Below are 17,657 nucleotides of genomic sequence, written 5' to 3' on the forward strand. Positions count from 1 at the left end.
ATCAAAATCTTTCTTTCCTGTAGCGAGTTTACTTTCGCTCACAAAAATGCCTGGTTCACCAGGTTTTAAAAGATGTTTGACCTGCAGAGAAGCGATGCCAGTCTCTTACAGACACACTCAATGTGTGTGGTGTCTGGGGGAAATCTCATGTTCCACAGAAATATGCCCATTGTGCTACATTAAAGTCTAGGGCATGAAGAGATAGGGACCTCAGGCTGAAACTTATATTAATGGAAAATTCATTGAGACCAGCCTCCGACCCGGGACCAGAAAGACTTTCCTGACAAACATCCCCAGTCCCTTCATCACCGAGGTCCCCAAAAGCTGAGAAGCCAGTAAAAAGATGGCCAGCTTCACCATATCAAATAGAGCAGACCAGAAAAAAAAAACGGTCATCTACCAAATAGCTCTCAGCAGCGCCGACCGCACCGAGGCTGAGCACTTACGATGCTTCAGGGACCTCCGGTACCGTCCGTGAGGCAGCTGCCACAGGCATCCACTACCCCGGTGCCGATGCTACTGCCTCTAGGCTGCCCACCTCCACCACAGCACCATTGGCACCTCCAACGGGGTTGGCACCGACAACCGCTCCAACCCCCGTGCCGTAGCCTGATGCGGCTAGCGCAAAAGTGCCAACACACTACCCATCGGAGCTGATCCCCACTGCACACAGTCGCTGACGGCTCCTAGACTCTCAGCACCACAACACTTTATTCATCACAGAGACGTACTGGTCTCTTCTACTCCAGAGTCTCCCCTCCTGGGCACCGACCTCTCACCTACTTCAGCGATGCCGCACCAGCAGCTATCTCCCATAGCTTCACGTTACTTGAGTAATGACGATGATGAGGAGGTTGAAGGAGTATTTTCTCCTCACCACTCTTCCCCATTCAGTTCTCATATACCTGAAAGATCATCATGGTCTAGATACACTTATGACCACATGACACCATGGTACGGACACCCACACATGGGACCACCTGCTCCTTTCTCTGGCCCTTGGCCATACTGGAGCCCGTGGGGGTCTTACAGAAGCCATCACGTTAGATACCACAGTCCAGGTAGAGACAACACGAGATCACCACCTCCACCCTCTGAGACAGCAGTAACTGCAGCATGGGAGATACCAATGGCAGATCAGGAAGAGGACACTGCTCCTGACGCCCCAACACCCATCGATAATACATCCTCCTCACCTACCACGGTGGATGACTTTACTCATTTCCAGGATTTGTTCAAAAGGGTGGCTACAGAGCTCAAAATTGCCCTGGAATAGGTGCCAAAAACTCAATATGAGTTAACTGACATGTTACAAGCATCCTCTTAATCAAAGATAGCACTACCAATTAACAGGACTATCATGGAACCTGCAAAAAAGGTGTGGCAAACTCCAGCTACAATCCCACCAACTGGCAAAAAAGCAGACCATAAATATTAAGTCCCCTCGAAGGGTTCAGAATTTCCATTTATGCACCCAACCCCCAACTCATTGGTGGTTGAGGCAGTCAACCAAAGAGGTAAACAGCAGTATTTCCAGTCCACCCGAGCTGATAGGAACAGCAAAAGGTTGGATCTCTTTGGCTGCAAAGTATACTTGTCATCCACATTCCAATTTATAGTGTCAAATTATGTGGCTTTACTCTGCAAATATGACCACAGAAATTATGATAAATTTATGGATTTTATTAATGATATTCCTGATGAAAAGAAACAGCAATTTAAGTCTTTGATATCTGGAGGACAGATGATAGCGCGAACTGTGTTACAGGTCTCCCTTGACAAAACTGATACTGCACCAAGATCTACCGCTACAGCAGTTGTCATGCAGTGAGTCTCATAGTTTAACTCCACAACTTTTCCTAAAGAGATTCAGAATACAGTGGAAGATCTCCCCTTCAACGGCGAGAAGTTGTTCACAGCCAAAACCAATGAGATGCTGTATATCATGAAAGATTCTCAAGCCATGCTCCAATCCCTTGGTATCCACACACCTGCCATAAGAAGAAGACAATCTAGATATCAACCATAACAGAGGAGCAGATACCCCACTTACTCTCCACAGCACCAGAGACCCTATGAGCAACAACAACAACATCAGAGACAACAACCAAAATGACGACGCCCTCCACCATCGTCAGTGCTTCAGCCACCTCCCTCTCACAAGCAAATTTTAAGCCTTGGTTGAGGGTCTAGAAGACCTATCCCAGGCTCTAGCATGTTCAGCAACCACTCAGCTATTTACAGACTGTCTATTACCATTTTACCAAGAATGGCTAATCATCACCTCTGACAAATGGGCCCTGGAAGTCATCAGATAGGGCTATACTTTCCCTTTCATTTCTATACCCCCCCATCCACACCCCCTCCCCATCCCTTTTCAGGGTCCTCTCTCACGAACACTTGTTACACCAAGCGGTAGAGCATCTCCTCCAACTGGGGATGGTAGAACCTGTCCCTGTGCAAAACAAGGGGAAAGGGTTTTATTCCCATTATTTTCTTACACCAAAGAAGAACTGCAGATGGCGGCCTATAGAATATCAGGGTTGGAAGGGACCTCAGGAGGTCATCTAGTCCAACCCCCTGCTCAAAGCAGGACCAACCCCAACTAAATCATCCCAGTCAGGGCTTTGTCAAGCCTGATCTTAAAAAGTTCAAAGGAAGGAGATTCCACCACCTCCCTAGGTAATGCATTCCAGTGCTTCACCACCCTCTTAGTGAAATAGTGTTACCTAAGCCTCCCCCACTGCAACTTGAGACCATTACTCCTTGTTCTGTCATCTGCTACCACTGAGAACAGTCTAGATCCATCCTCTTTGGAACCCCCTTTCAGGTAGTTGAAAGCAGCTATCAAATCCCTCCTCATTCTTCTCTTCCTCAGACTAAACAATCCCAGTTCCCTCAGCTTCTCCTCATAAATCATGTGTTCCAGTCCCCTAATCAATTTTGTTGCCCTCTGCTGGATGCTTTCCAATTTTTCCACATCCTTCTTGTAGTGTGGGGCCCAAAACTGGACACAGTACTCCTCGATCTGCTGGCAATGCTCCTACTTATATAGCCCAAAATGCCATTGGCCTTCTTGGCAACAAGGGCACACTGTTGACTCATATCCAGCTTCTCGTCCACTGTAACCCCTAGGTCCTTTTATGCAGAACTGCTTTTGAGCCGCTCACTCCGTATTCTGTAGCAGTGCATGGGATTCTTCCGTCCTAAGTGCAGGACTCTGCACTTGTCTTTGTTGAACCTCATCAGATTGCTTTTGGCCCAATCCTCTAATTTGTCTAGGGCCCTCTGTATCCTATCCCTACCTTCCAGTGTATCTACCACTCCTCCCAATTTCGTGTCATCTGCAAACTTGCTGAGGGTGCAATCCACACCATTCTCCAGATTGTTAATGAAGATATTGAACAAAACCAGCTCCAGAAGGGGCACTCCGCTTGATACCAGCTGCCAACTAGACATGGAGCTATTAATCATTACCCGTTGAGCCCGATGATCTAGCCAGCTTTCTGTCCACCTTATAGTCCATTCATCCAGCCTATACTTCTTTAACTTGCTGGCAAGAATACTGTGGGAGACCGTATCAAAAGCTTTGCTAAAGACAAGGAATAACATGTCCACCTCTTTCCCCTCATCCACAGAGCCAGTTATCTCATCATAGAAGGCAACTAGATTAGTCAGGCATCTCTTGCCCTTGGTGAATCCATGCTGACTGTTCCTGATCCATGCTGACTGTTCCTCCTCTAAGTACGCCACTAACAATCTTAAACTATTCCAGGTCTCTGCTCTTCGTCCTAACACAGCACATAGACTTGTCATACCAAGCTATTATCAAATTAGAAATCTCTGCTGGAATTCCACAATGTCTCAAGCTCTTCCAGGAGGCTTCTCTGTGGACTCTGCCAAATAATCAAAGAATCATGGACATTGAAAAGAAATCTTCTGCTGGTAGTCTGTGCCTCTGCCAGTAAGTCTTTTCAAGGTGAAAATCTGGTCTGAACACCACCAGATTGAAATCCAGCCAGTTCTTCCCTGAGTACTCTGTCAACAGCAGTTTCCCTCCTATTCAAAATGATAATGAAAATCACCTGTCCGGGTACAGATAACTGTAGAGAGGTGACCATCCTATCACAAATAAGCTGCCCCCCCCCGCTTGGGAATTTTGTAGATAACACCTTTTCTCCAGTCTTCTGGACAGATCTCCTTTTCCCAAACAATTCTGTACACCCTTCCCATGTCAACTGATACTTATTACCTTATCTTGTAGGTTCTTACAAATTGATTACATGCTCCATTATCTTTCCAGGTACTGAAGTTAAGATGACTTGTCTATAATTCCCTGGGCTGTCCTTATTCGCCTTTTTATAGATTGGAACTATATTTGTCCTTTTCCATTTGTCCGGGATCTCTCCTGTCCTCCGTGAGTTGTCAAAGATAATCACTAATGGCTGAATAAATCTCTGAGCCAGTCCCTTAAGTATTCTAGGACATATTTCATCAGGCCCTGCCGAATTGAAGACATCTAGCTCATTTAAGTAATTCTTAAATTGTGCTTTCTCTATTTTAGCTTCAGGTCCTACCCCATTTACACTGATGTTCGCTACGTGGTTTGTCTGATCACTGATGACCTTTTTGATTAAAACAAACACAAAAGGCATTTAACACTTTGGCCATTGCTTTATTTTCTGTTACTGTCTTTCTTTCCTCATCAAGTAATGGACCTACCCTGTTTTTGGTCTTCCTATTGCTTTTAACTTATTTGTAAAATGGTTTCTTGTTACCCTTTATGTCCCCGGATAGTTTAATCTTGTTTTGTGCCTTAGCCTTTCTAACTTTGTCCTGACTTGCCTTTGTCTTTTTAAAAAAATATATTCTTCCTTCATAATTTGACCTAATTTCCACTTTTTGTATGACTTTTTTTGTTTTAATTTCAGGTCATTGAAGATTTCCTGGTTAAGTCATGGTGGTCTCTTACCATACTTCCTATGGATTGAGATAGTTTGCTCATGCCCTTAATGTCTCTTTAAAAAACTGCCAACTCTCCTGATCTTTTCCCCTTACACTTGCTTCCCATGGGATCTTACCTACCAATTCCCTGAGTTTGCTAAAGTCTGCCTTCTTGATGTCCATTATCTTTATTCTGCTGTTTTCCCTCCTACCATTCCTTAGAAACATGAACTCTATCATTTCATGATCACGTTCACCCAATCAGTACTTCCTTATCTGTCAGAGTCAAATTTAGAACAGCCTCTCTCATAGTCATTTTCCCCCACTTTCTGTAATAAAAAACTTGTCTCCAGTGCATTCCAAGAACTTGTTGGATAATCTGTGTCCTGTTGTATTATTTTCCCATCAGATGTCAGAGTAGTTGAATCCCCCGTCACCACCAACTCCTGTGCTTTGGATGACTTTGTTAGATTACAAAATACCTCATCTACCGTTTCTTCCTGGTTAGATGATCTATAGTAGACCTCTAATATGACATAATCTTTGGGGTTTTTACCCCTTTTATCCTTACCCAGGGACTTTAAACAGGTCTGCCTCTCACTTCTATATCAACTTCAGTGCAAGTGTATACATCTTTGATATAAAACACAACACTTCCTTTCTTTTTTCCCCTGCCTGTCATTCCTGAATAAACACTACCCTTCTATATCAATATTTCATTTACGTGAATTAACCCACCAAATCTCTGTGATGCTAATTATGTCATAATTGTTATGATTCACTCTTATTTCTAGTTCTTCCTGTTTGTTCACCATACATCTTGCATTAGTATATAAACAAGATGTTCATTAGATTTCCCTTGTATATTCCCTCTTGTGTCTGCTTTATCCCTGCTATGTTCCCCCTAGATTTTGACCTTCACCCAGACTTCCATGTTCTGGATTTACCTGTGGACTTTTGTTTCCTGCTAAGCCTAATTTAAAGCCCACCTTGCTAGATTAGCCAATCTGTATATGAAGATACTCTTCCCCTTTCTTAGTAGGTGGACCTCATCTGATTTCAGCAGTCCTTCTAGGAACAGCATCTGTCAATGTGAGTGTTAGTGATTCTAGCTGGTTGAACACAGCTTGGAAAATGGTCTATTGAACAGGCTCTCTGTCCTTCCTTTGTGGTTAAAATTGAAACACAGACTGTATCATGAAACAATTGATTGAGAATTGTGATGTCAGTTGTTTAAATATAAAAAAAAAGTTTTTTAGAATGCCCTTTCTTAAATGCTGCCTCAGGTTCTTTTGCATTATTTCCCATCCATTCTCTTCTCTCTTTTAGCTGATCTTTTAACTTTCTTGTCTTTACAGAATAGCTTTTTTACTGCTATCTCATTCTTGCTGAGCTCCCTTCTTTAATTCTTTCCTCTTTTTCAGCAAGCTTCCATGCACTTGGCTGGAGCCATTCTTCCTTCTTAGGTCTTCTCACCTCCACTGTATTCCTGGCTGCATCTATACTTGCTTTTTTGAAAAACTGCCATTGTTCTCCTATGTCATCCATCAGTATCTTTGACTCTTCTGATCTGTTGCTACGTTTCAACTTGAAATGCACCTTCACTGCTGGATTTACTAATTTCCTAGTATTGGACATATCCTACGCCTTATGTAGTGTTCCATTCTTTAATTTTATTTTGATTGTCCCAATAACAAGATTGTGGTCACTTTCGACATCTGCACTCATATATATTATGGCCTCCAATAATGATCTTCTCCAGCACCAGCAACTGGCATCATGATCAAGCTGTTCTGGGGATGAAACCATCCTTTGATCTTCATGTCAGTTTTTGGGAGGAGATGAATTAGATGAGGAGCCTGAGAAGGGAGCCTGAATCTGGGTAGTTGAGAATGAGACTGGGACAAAAAGCTAGGAGTAAAGAAGAGACATGACAGGGAGACATGACAGGAGAGGATGACAGGAGAGGATGTCCACATGGAGGATGACAACCAACTACTGTTATCAGTTACTCTGTTAGCTCAAATATCAGAAATCTGGATTTGGAACTAAAGATTCCAACCCCGCTGATGACCAGTGTGGGTGTCAGATGTTAGAATTTCTGGGTTTTTTTCAGTTTGCTTTTTAGATAAACCTGAGAAAAAACAACTAACACACACACACACACACACACACACCATTAAAAGAACAGTGTGGTTCCAAAGTCAACCATTCAATGTTAGGAAATGTAGAGGCACAGGAAACCTTAATTCTGGCATTTCCTGACTTTTGAGTCCTTGGCTTTGCAACTTTAATATTCTTGTAAAATTATGTGTGTGTGTTCTGTAATATATATATTCTATATTCTTTGTTGATTTTGGGTTTAAGTTCTCCCAGACATGGTCTGGGGAGGTATGAATGAGATTGGGCATGGGTCTCATCAGCTATACTAGTTTTTGTATATCTTGAATATCAAAATTCACTTTTAAAAATTCATTCTCTAATCCCGTTTTTACCATATCTTGGTTCATACATCCCAGTTCTCCTAGTAGCTTAATACATGTATTTTTCATCCTTTTGTGAGTATATCTACAAGCATCCCTTGATCCTTGGCATAGTGGCTCTAGACAGTTTTCATCTGTATGATATATTTTCTGTTCTCTCAGCTTTTCCATTTTCTTTATAAAGTGCATGGCCTCTTGGGTATTCTGAAATGAGAACATTTTTTCTCTAAATGCTAAATAGTGTTAGCTCCCCCCTCCCTTCTACCTCATTCCAAAACACTCTACAGTAAAGCTCTTCCAAGAAAGCCATAAATGCTTGTCTGGCAGAGTCCTATTGTCTCATTGCTTGATATATATTGATCTTTACAGCTTTCTTTGCTGCTGTCCTTTGCTGAGAGCATTTGTATTGGTCACCTTTCAGGATATGAATCTTCAATATCTTTACTGCAACCAGGATAACAGTGGAAAGTTTTTCCCCCATAAACATTTAATGAATTCTAAGCAAGTTTTGATTTAGCTGTGCTCACCAGCCTTTATATCGTCTTGATCCCAGATATTTATGGGAGTGAGAATTCGGGCATCTGAATATTTGCAAAAAGGGAATTTCGGCCCTTAGTCAAAATGTATTTAATGAAGAAATGAAAGAATTTGGGGTGAAATTGGAAGCAGTGCAGTTGCCATCATAGAAGTGTGCTTGCAATGTTTGTAAGACAGGGTAGATGAGAGGGAGAGAATGGAGGAGGAATGAAGGGGCAGAAGAGAGATAGAAGATCAGGAGAGAAGAAGAAAGAAGACCTTGCAGCACTCCCTTCTTCCCGTTTGGAAGGCTCAAGAAATTGCAGGGGGCAAGAACTCTGCCACCTGTGAGAGGCAAGTGAGCTGAGGTATTCATGAAGATGGGGTGGACACCTTTGCACTCTGGGATTATCTGTAGTTCCATTGTAGGGTCTTGCTTCAGGCCCTAATAACAGAAGCTGTTTCTCATCAGACAGTTTTGGTGTCATGCCCAGGAGATCAATATCTGCTCAAGGCAGAGGGACAGTAAGAGAGAGAGAGCAGCTAGTGGTCTTATGGAATGAAAAATTCAGCATCTGTGGTGTGAGAACACCTACTTTCCTTTCTTGAAGACTTTCAGGAGCTGACCTCCTTCCATAGGCTTGCTGTGGAGGAAAGCAGGGCCTGGGTCAAGGCACAAGGAATGAAGGCCCCAGTCAATGAAAAGCAGACCCTGGAAGAAGAGAAATGGACTTTGGAGGGGATGTAAGGATAACCTCTCTCAGGTGGCATCCTCCTCCTCCTGTTAGCAAACCTCCTGTCCTCTGGGAGTGCTGCTGCCACAAAACAGTTGCTATTGCCTCAAGAACCTGCTCCTTTAAGAAGCATTCCCATTCCCTCACCTCGTGTGGCAGGTGCAGCAATTTGAAGACTCACTGGTGCAGCGCCTCCTGCTGGTTGTCTGGGAATTAGCTCTTTTCCAGCCTCGGAACACCATCTGCTGGCCGGTGTCTCGCCTGCCTTGGGCCCCCGTGTCCCTCCCAGACCCCAGTGCCCTTTACCTCAGGGTTCTGCCCCACCACAGTGCCCCACACTCTGGGTCTCCCCTCCCAGGGAACCCCCAACCCTCTAAGCCCACCTTGCCTCAGTGGCTACTGCCAGTCATCATCTAGCCAATGTTCTCTGGGGCAGACTGCAGTCTATAATGGCCACACATCATTGGCAAGGGGGTAGAACCTGCTGCCTTTGCCTATCCCCGGGATGCCCCTCTGCAGCCCCAGTACCTTTTGTAGGCATTCAACAAGGTCTGCAGCCTGGGGGTTTACCAGGCTGGAGCTCCCCAGCTCCCTTTGCCCTTCCCCAGCACTGCTCCACTTCAGGTACCTTGCTCCCAGTAGCTGGCCCTTCCCACTCCAGAACTAAAGTGAGACTCCACTATCTCCTGCGCGCCCCCCCCCAGCATTCTTATCAGGGCCAGCTGGGCCCTGACTGAGCTGGCCACACCTGTGGTCAGCTACTCCCTCAGCTACTTTCACTCCTTTTATCTCGGCCACAGCCCTCTCCAAGGCTGCTTTTACCTCTGTTCTATTGGAGTGGGGCAGTTGCCCCACTACACCAGGTATTAAGCCATTTCTTCTAACTCTTCTGCTGCAGGATTGCAAAGGAAGTGCCGTTCATTGTGCATGAGGATTGCAGAACCACACCCAAAGTTGCCAATGTTCAGAATACAGTGAAGTTTCACACTACAGGTTATACATACTGCAAAATATGAATGTGTAAAAAGTAAGGATGATACATAAATTTTCAGAAGAAAATAGCCCAAAGCAGTACAGAAAACCAAGTGGTGGAAACTCAGTGAAATTAGCAGAGGTCCAAAAAGTAAGTGTGGGAGAAGATCTCTTTAGAAGGGTTAAGGGAAAATACAAATCAATGATGGAATCATATTGCAAGCAAAATTTTAAAATGTACAAATAGCCTGCTTGGTTGAACAAAAGCAAGAGTCTGGTGGTGGAATGAGAATGTTTATGAGGGTGTGAAGGAAAAGAAAAACATCTTTTAAACTTGGACAGGTGACATTCCAATAGTAGAATTTTCAGAAATATATATATATAAAAAAGCCAAAAGATAGCAGAGAAAGAGGGGGCAGCTGCTAAGGATAAAGCCATGGAAGGCTTATATGCCTGTTTTGAAGTGAAAGAGGGTGAGAAAAAATATATAAACTGGCAAAGACCCGTGATTAGAGAACTAAAGACATTGGTGAGATAAAAGTAATTAAAGATGGAAGTGGAAATACGTTAATCCACAAGACCCAGATTAAGGAACAGTGGAGAAGCTATTTTGAAAGGTTTATGAATGAAGACAATCTAAGAGAACCATGCTGTACACTGAAACCAAACCAGTGTTTTGATGGTACCAGTCCTAGAAGAAGTTGCACGAGTATAAAACAACATAAAAAATAAGCAAGTTCTCTGCCCCAATGGTACACCAGAAAAAGTATGGAAATGCCTGGAAAAGTAGGCATGACTTTATTGACACAATTATTTAATTTCATCATGAGGACTGAGAAGATGCCTTGATAAAGAGGACATTCATACCAATATTTAAGAGAAAAAGACACATACAATACTGTGGTAACTACCATGACATTAAACTCATGAGCCACACCTTCACTGAATAGCATATTGAGGCCTGCACTGACTGGCAGAGCCTTTTGGAGGTGTGGGGAAAGACCGAGAGAAAGCCCTGCTTTGGACCTGCCCCTGTGGAACAGTGGTCATCACATTCCATTCAAGTAGATTAAGTATCAGCAATTCTGTACAGGCAGCATTGAAAAAATAGGCCAGGTTCCATGTCCTATTCACCACCTCAGATTTAAACCATGTGGAAGGGACACCAGAACTAAGTGGCTTGGACTCCCCAACTTCTTTCTCCCTCATTACCCAGTCCAATGAGTTTCTGCTATTTCTTTATTTTGATATTAAATTCAATGCATTTTACAGTGCCTGCCAACTTTCAATTCTCAGTAGGGAGCAGTATCAACAACATATAGTCCTTGTAGATATTGTTACAAGAAAATTGGAGGCTTTGATAGCTGTTCAGGAGCAAGGGCTTTGGACACCCAGAAAGACAAGAGAGGTCAGTTGGGTTTTCAGCACCCAGAAGGCAGTCTGAGAGTTTTGGTACTAGGGAGGGGATGCATCTCCTTATTTCCTTCCTTTTTTTTGGGCTAGGCAGGTGGTGGCTTTAAATCTGTGGGGAAGAGAGTTGAATGTCTTGATTCCTATCTCAGCCACCCTCGATAGCAACTAGTTGGCCTGCTGCACCCTATCCCAATAGATGCAACTACATCCAGAGATTGTGGAAGTTTCTGCTAAAATGATCAGTAGTTAAATAGTTAATTTAAATGTCACCATTATCAGACTTAAGCAATAATATTCCACTAAGAGAGATGGGGCAATTTACAGCTCTCCGATTTTCCTGTCCCATATTGTCTGCAGACTCAGGCAGACATCACTGCATCAGTTTACACTCAGATTTGAAGCATATCGTTACAACTGTCAGGGCTAGAGACTTTTCAATGTAAGCTTTGATTCTGGAAAACAATTCTGCAGCAATTTAAAAATAGTCTAAGTTCTTCAGCAATTTACCCAGCTTCATAGTCATATTATACACAGGCCCTGGTGACAGGGTTTAGGGATGTACATAGAATATTTTTGGCATTCACTGCCCTTGGCAAGGGTCTACTAGGTCATAATGACATTAGGCCATTTACGGATAATTGTTAGCATGCTCCTGGCACTTCTGTACTTTTCACAGACACTGCATAGTGTTCTGAAAAACTCCTCTTCACCAGAACCATAATGATGAAACCCAAGGCACTTGGAGGCAATGAAACTTTGAGTACTTGTCAACTGAAAATCAGGCCACTTATACTAAGGCGTCTATGTGTGGATTATGTACCTAATGTTAGATGCACAAGCTTGGAATTTTGCCCAGCTGTGCCAGAGGTGCTGGGCCAGATCCACAGTTGTGGCCAAAGAGCACTCAATTCAGCTGTGTAGTTACCTCTGCACTGCCTCCAATCCTGGGGACCCTATGTGCCAGTCCAGCCCCTGAAAGCTTCTCTAACATGCTTCATGACACCCAAGCATCCCCCCTGCATGGCAGTTACACTATGCTTTAGAACAATTTCATAGTGATGGAGTGGTACAAAGCTTCCCTATTTCTGTCTATTATTTGTATTTTATTACACTAGGACCTAGAGGCCCCCAATGCACAAGCTATATATATCAGAGACTCTCCCTGCTCCAAAGAGCGTACAGTCTAGATAGACAAGACAGAGAAAGGTTGGTAGGTCAAGAGTCACAGAGAAATGAAGTGTGTGTCCACAACGGGTCAGTGGCAAAACCAGGAATAGAATCCTAGTCTCTTGATTTAGAGTCCAGTGCATTATCCACTAAACCACACTGCCTCCCTGGATCTGGCCTGATGTTTTCTATGTGAGACATAAAACCGAGACTCTGACCACTTGTGGTTATTAAAAATACTCTTGGTATGAAGTTATAACTTTTCTCCACATTATACAATACAGAATTATATTACTGTATAAACAGCCTCAGCTGTACAACTGGCAAATTACACACAAAATATAATGAGAGGTTTCAGAGTAGCAGCCGTGTTAGTCTGTATTCGCAAAAAGAACAGGAGTACTTGTGGCACCTTAGAGACTAACAAATTTATTTGAGCAGAAGCTTTCGTGAGCTACAGCTCACTTAATCTCCTCTTCTAATGATACTGCGGCTAAAACACCTTTATTTTAGTCATCTTGGAGTCCCTAGAGGAGGGTAATTTAGCCATGAGGCCATTCAGTCTCTGGCCTCATTGCTGACACTAATAGGAGTACAAAAGATTGCCAGCTCAGGAGGTTGTTATGGGCTGTGGACATGTATCCATTAGGAGCTGAACTGAGACAACCAACTCATTTTACATAGGCCCCTAAAGACTTGTTGGATGGCAATGGGCTGGTTCTGACTTGGGGTCTGTATCAATCTGTAGCTATCCATTCGAATCAGGTTGCTTAGTTTCTAGAAAGACACGCTATTAATTTAAACAATCAATGGGATGTCTTTTTGTATGAGTCTCCCCCAGAAATGTAACATCCTGAGATAATGTTTAATAGATAGAGGTTAAAATATTGAGAGACGTCTAATCCTGATCCACCAGCTGCAGGTGAAAAGGGACAGAGATGTATTAGCTGGATGGCTGTTCTGGACTGTAAGCTCTGTGAAATCGGGAACTGTGCTTTACTCTATGTTTGTGGGCATGGTACAAATACAAAACAAATAGTAATAATACTAGTAATGAATAGGAGGCATTGTGCCTAACTGGGTAGTGTGGGTCACAGTCACCCCTGCTGCACCCTTGGAAAGAACAGAGTGCACTGCCTCCAACTCTTTGCCAACCCAGCTCTTCTGGCAAAGCAAAGGAGGCCCTGGTCATGCTCGTGCTTTTTATCACTTGCTGGAGGATTCTCTGCTCCTTAAAGTCTTTAAACCACGATTTGAGGACTTGGATAGCTCAGACATAGGTGAGAGGTTTTTCGCAGGAGTGGGTGGGTGAGATTCTGTGGCCTGCATTGTGCAGGAGGTCGGACTAGATGATCATAATCGTCCCTTCTGACGTTAGTATCTATGAATCCCTCCCCATTTTTCTGCCTTTGGGGAATCAGTGCCTGAAACAGTTCTTATGCTCAAGGCTGCACTTGTGGGTAGCCCATGGACAGGGTACAAGGGGAGGGGAAAAGGTTAACTTGTTCTATACATCCAATCTAGCCTATGATGTTACGGCTCTGATTCAAACCCAGAAGGACTAGCATATCAGAAGAAAGACAGATACTTTTGTATGCTGTTCACTGAAGTTAAGTTCTCTGCTAAGTGTCAGTATTTACACTGGACCACCTATTGATTTGAGTAGGAGCCCCTTTAAGAATAGAAACCCTAATATTAGCTCTTTAGGGGTGCTGGGATGGAAATGTCTCTTTGATGCTGTTGTTCAAATTGGGAACTAAAGAGGAAAGCATGTGACCAGTCACTGCTTATCTTTCCAGGTGGCCATATCAAGAGAGTATGGAAGTTTCTTGCATCAGTAACAATGAAATAAACTCCAGTCTTTGCCTATTGTAAAGAAGCTGTCAGCACTGTTACATTCTGGCTTCACTATAAAGATTTTTTGAGGGCACTGGCACTAAGGGGTTAATGCAAAGGAAAGGAAGTGTGATTGAAGACAACATTAAAGAAATGAAAGTAATTAGTCAGCGCAAGTGTTCCACAACCCCTCTCCATAAATAGCAGAGTTCACATTTCTTATAAGAAAGAACAGAAGTACCTCTGGGTGACATTGGCTTTGTGGTAGGAGAAATATAAATAGAAGCAAGTAGTTAAGAAAGCCCTTGAAAGGAGAACTACAATGTACATAGAAGACTTTGCAATCATTTAACCCAATTACAAAGAAGAGAAAGTCAGCTGTCATGTTAATGGTCTTAAAATAAGTTAAAAATAAAAAGAATAACAGTAAAAGATGAAATAACCAGCCTTGCTACTCTACTGACATACTGTGGTTTAAAAGGTCTAGGCAAAGTGTACTGGACAGAAGCAGGGAAGTATTCCTTTCCTCTCCTGCCCAAAGTTCACGGGAACCCTCTCTGTCCAGTTGGGCCACCACCGCCTTGTGCAGTAAAGACTTCTGAGAAAGGGTTTTTAAAAGCCCAAGGAAAGGAAGCAGGACACTTTATCACTAGTTTTCTTCGAAAATTAAAAAGAGGGAACAAGAGGGGCAGAGGATAACATGTAGTGCCTTTTGCTGCTAGGTCACAGTTTGAAACTGGCTCAGTGCAGAAGTGACAAAGTCATTACTCTGGATGTAAAATAACTCTTTCAAATTGCTTTGGAGATCCATTATTACTCCCACCCCCAAAAGCCATCCATCCCTTCTCTACTCACTCACCCAAGCCACAAGACCCCCACTTCTCATCATCTGCCTATAGGGCAAATCCAGGGACTTTTTGAGAGGAAGGGGAAGCTGTTACAGTGGTTAGCAAGGGAAATCTGTTGGAGGTTCACTAGCTTCCCAGCTGCGTGAAAAATAGCCCATGTTTGCCAGACTTTCGTGAACATGGTCTGAAGTTTGGAAAAATCATTGAACTTCAGTCACAAGGCAACAAAATACTTTTCCAACTGACTTCCTCTTTTGCTGAGTAGAGAGGCCATGGATTAATCTGGTACACAACAAAATGGCTCAGATCCACAAACTAGGCAGTGCAGGGATGCTTTACATTTTCATGTGTGTGTTTGTATAGTGTTTTTCATTTTGAAAGAACTGTAAAGCATTGTCTAATATGTTATTTAAAAGAAAGAAAGCAAGGACTTCATCTTTCAACGCTAGCAATCTAGCACCTTTTACCAACACTAAATTCACTTTTAAAAGTTTATATAAAATAAAGTTAAAACCCTGAATGTTTAACAATATTTAAGAGAAAAAGGAAATGGAAACTAAATGAGGAACTTTGGAAAACATGCATAAAATGAAACAGTTCTCAAACACCGGCACTATAGTATCTATGCTGGATACAGCTAAGGCAGATCCTGGCAGAGGGGTCCCAGTGGTGGAAGTCCACATGGAAGAAAGTTACAGTCATGTTGACTTCAATTTTTCCTCTAAAGGGAGATCTGCACGCAGGCAAAGCAGGCCCCCAAGAAGAATAGTCCTGGAATCTAGCTGCTGTAGTAGCCGTTACTGTGGTACCCAGGCAGCATCCCATCCCAGGTTGATTAACTGCATTCCCTAAGCAGCCTTCACCATTAAGGCTCCTCTGAATCCGTCAGTAGAGATTAAAGCTACTTCCTCTACAGAAACCCCTGAAGGTGAAAAAACACTTCTTGCTTTTCCCCAGAGTGAATTCCAGCCTGGGTGCAGTAGCTGTCATTTGCACAGGGGGATTGTAGCAGGTTTTGCTTGGGGGCCAGCATGCCTAGTTGTCAGACCATGAACAAATAGCCTATCCAAATCTTGGAACAGCTCTCACAGGCAGTCCTGGGCCTGGAAGCCAATTCACAGTTCATCACCCCACTCCCCCAGAGTCCAGGATCTCTTAGGCAGCTGGGGGAAGAGGGAAGATTAGGAGGACCCAGGACATCTCCCTCCACCAGCTCCTGGCCCAGGGCCCAAAGGGAAAGAGGCGAAGGTTGGCTCAGTCCCTTCTGGTTGCCTCCCTTGGGCTGCTTCCTACCTTTCCTGTTTTCCCTCCAGCTTCGGATGTGGCCCCAACCTTCTCCTTACACAGTCTCAGTAATTCAGAGCCTGAATTACTGGGGATGAGGGGTTTCCCAGCTCTCTCTGAATGCTCATGTTCCAGGGAGCATGCCAGACTCCAGTCAATTTTCACTCACAGTTCCAGTTCTTCCTTTGTAGATCACTCTGCCTCAGTAGCTATAGCCTAGATGTGTTTTCACAGCCACGCTCTCCTTCACTCTCCCTTCTGCATGACTGCCAGAGCTCCCTTTTAAGCTTTGGGGTAAATAAAAGCAGAGAGCACTTCATAATCTATTTTTTAAGGCCTGATTCCACCACCCTTACTCATGTTGACTAGTAGCTTGCACTGTGAGCAGTCACACTGAAATCAATAACACTGCTTGCTAAGTAAGGTACAGACTTTACACATTTATCTTACTGTTGTTGAGCACCTTTCTTTTTGCCATCATTTCAGGGTATGTTGTGCTTTTAGCCAGTCCTATAAAATGGGTTGGGTGTGAACTACTCCACCCCAGAAACATCCCTGAGACGCATTGTGCCTCAGAGACACCCCTGTGAAGCACCAGTCCAGCCAACTTCCTCCTTGCTCATGGAAGCGATAATGTGCTGCTGGCATAGGCCAATCCACTGAGGCAGAGCCAAGGTTCCAGTCATTCCTCGTGTCCTTCCATCCCCTGACCTGCTCTGGCGTGTTGTGGCAAGTAAGTGGGCAAACAACATTTGCTTATTTCTGCATCCCTGAACCCAATATTTGGGTATTGTATGAGAAGATCTTACTTCTTTGTGTGATGTGTAGTCCAAATCACAATATAGCTTTTTTGTGGGGATTTTCATAGGCCCTCAAAACTCCCTATACACTACAAGAATCACTTCCTACACCACTGAAATCCAGCCACCTCAGCAAAGAACATGGAAGATCTAATACAGTAAAAAGCCACACTACATAAAAATCTAGGCCAAGAAGTGAAGAATACCATAACCATTGAGAATGCAGAGGAGATTTGAATAGACAAAATGTAAAAATAATCCTATGTCTTGGCTAAATTCCAGTTCAGATGAACAACCCTAGTATTGAGTAAAGTGCAATGGAATCTCTAATGACTAATAAAAATTCTTGTTTACTTCTTTTTTTTTGTCTGAACATATGATATTTAGTAAAATTGTAGATAGCAACCCCAGTGCTGGGAATTTTCACCTAAAATAGCACAAACAAATCCTGGATTAAATGTAGGTAATTAAAATTACAGGGGTAATGACATTCTATCAAATTGTCCTGCTGCATAATGTATCTGAGCTATTTCTATGGAGTTAGTTCTGGTAAATAGGTTCTAATACTTCAAATCTTCATCTATAGTTAATAAGCAATTTCCAGATCCCTATAATGCAGACATTGCTATGTCGTAAAGGCACTTTCAGGGAAAAGCAAAT

The sequence above is a fragment of the Lepidochelys olivacea genome, assembly GCF_965140295.1.
Source record: "Lepidochelys olivacea isolate rLepOli2 genome assembly, chromosome: 1".
NCBI classification, from domain to species: domain Eukaryota; kingdom Metazoa; phylum Chordata; order Testudines; family Cheloniidae; genus Lepidochelys; species Lepidochelys olivacea.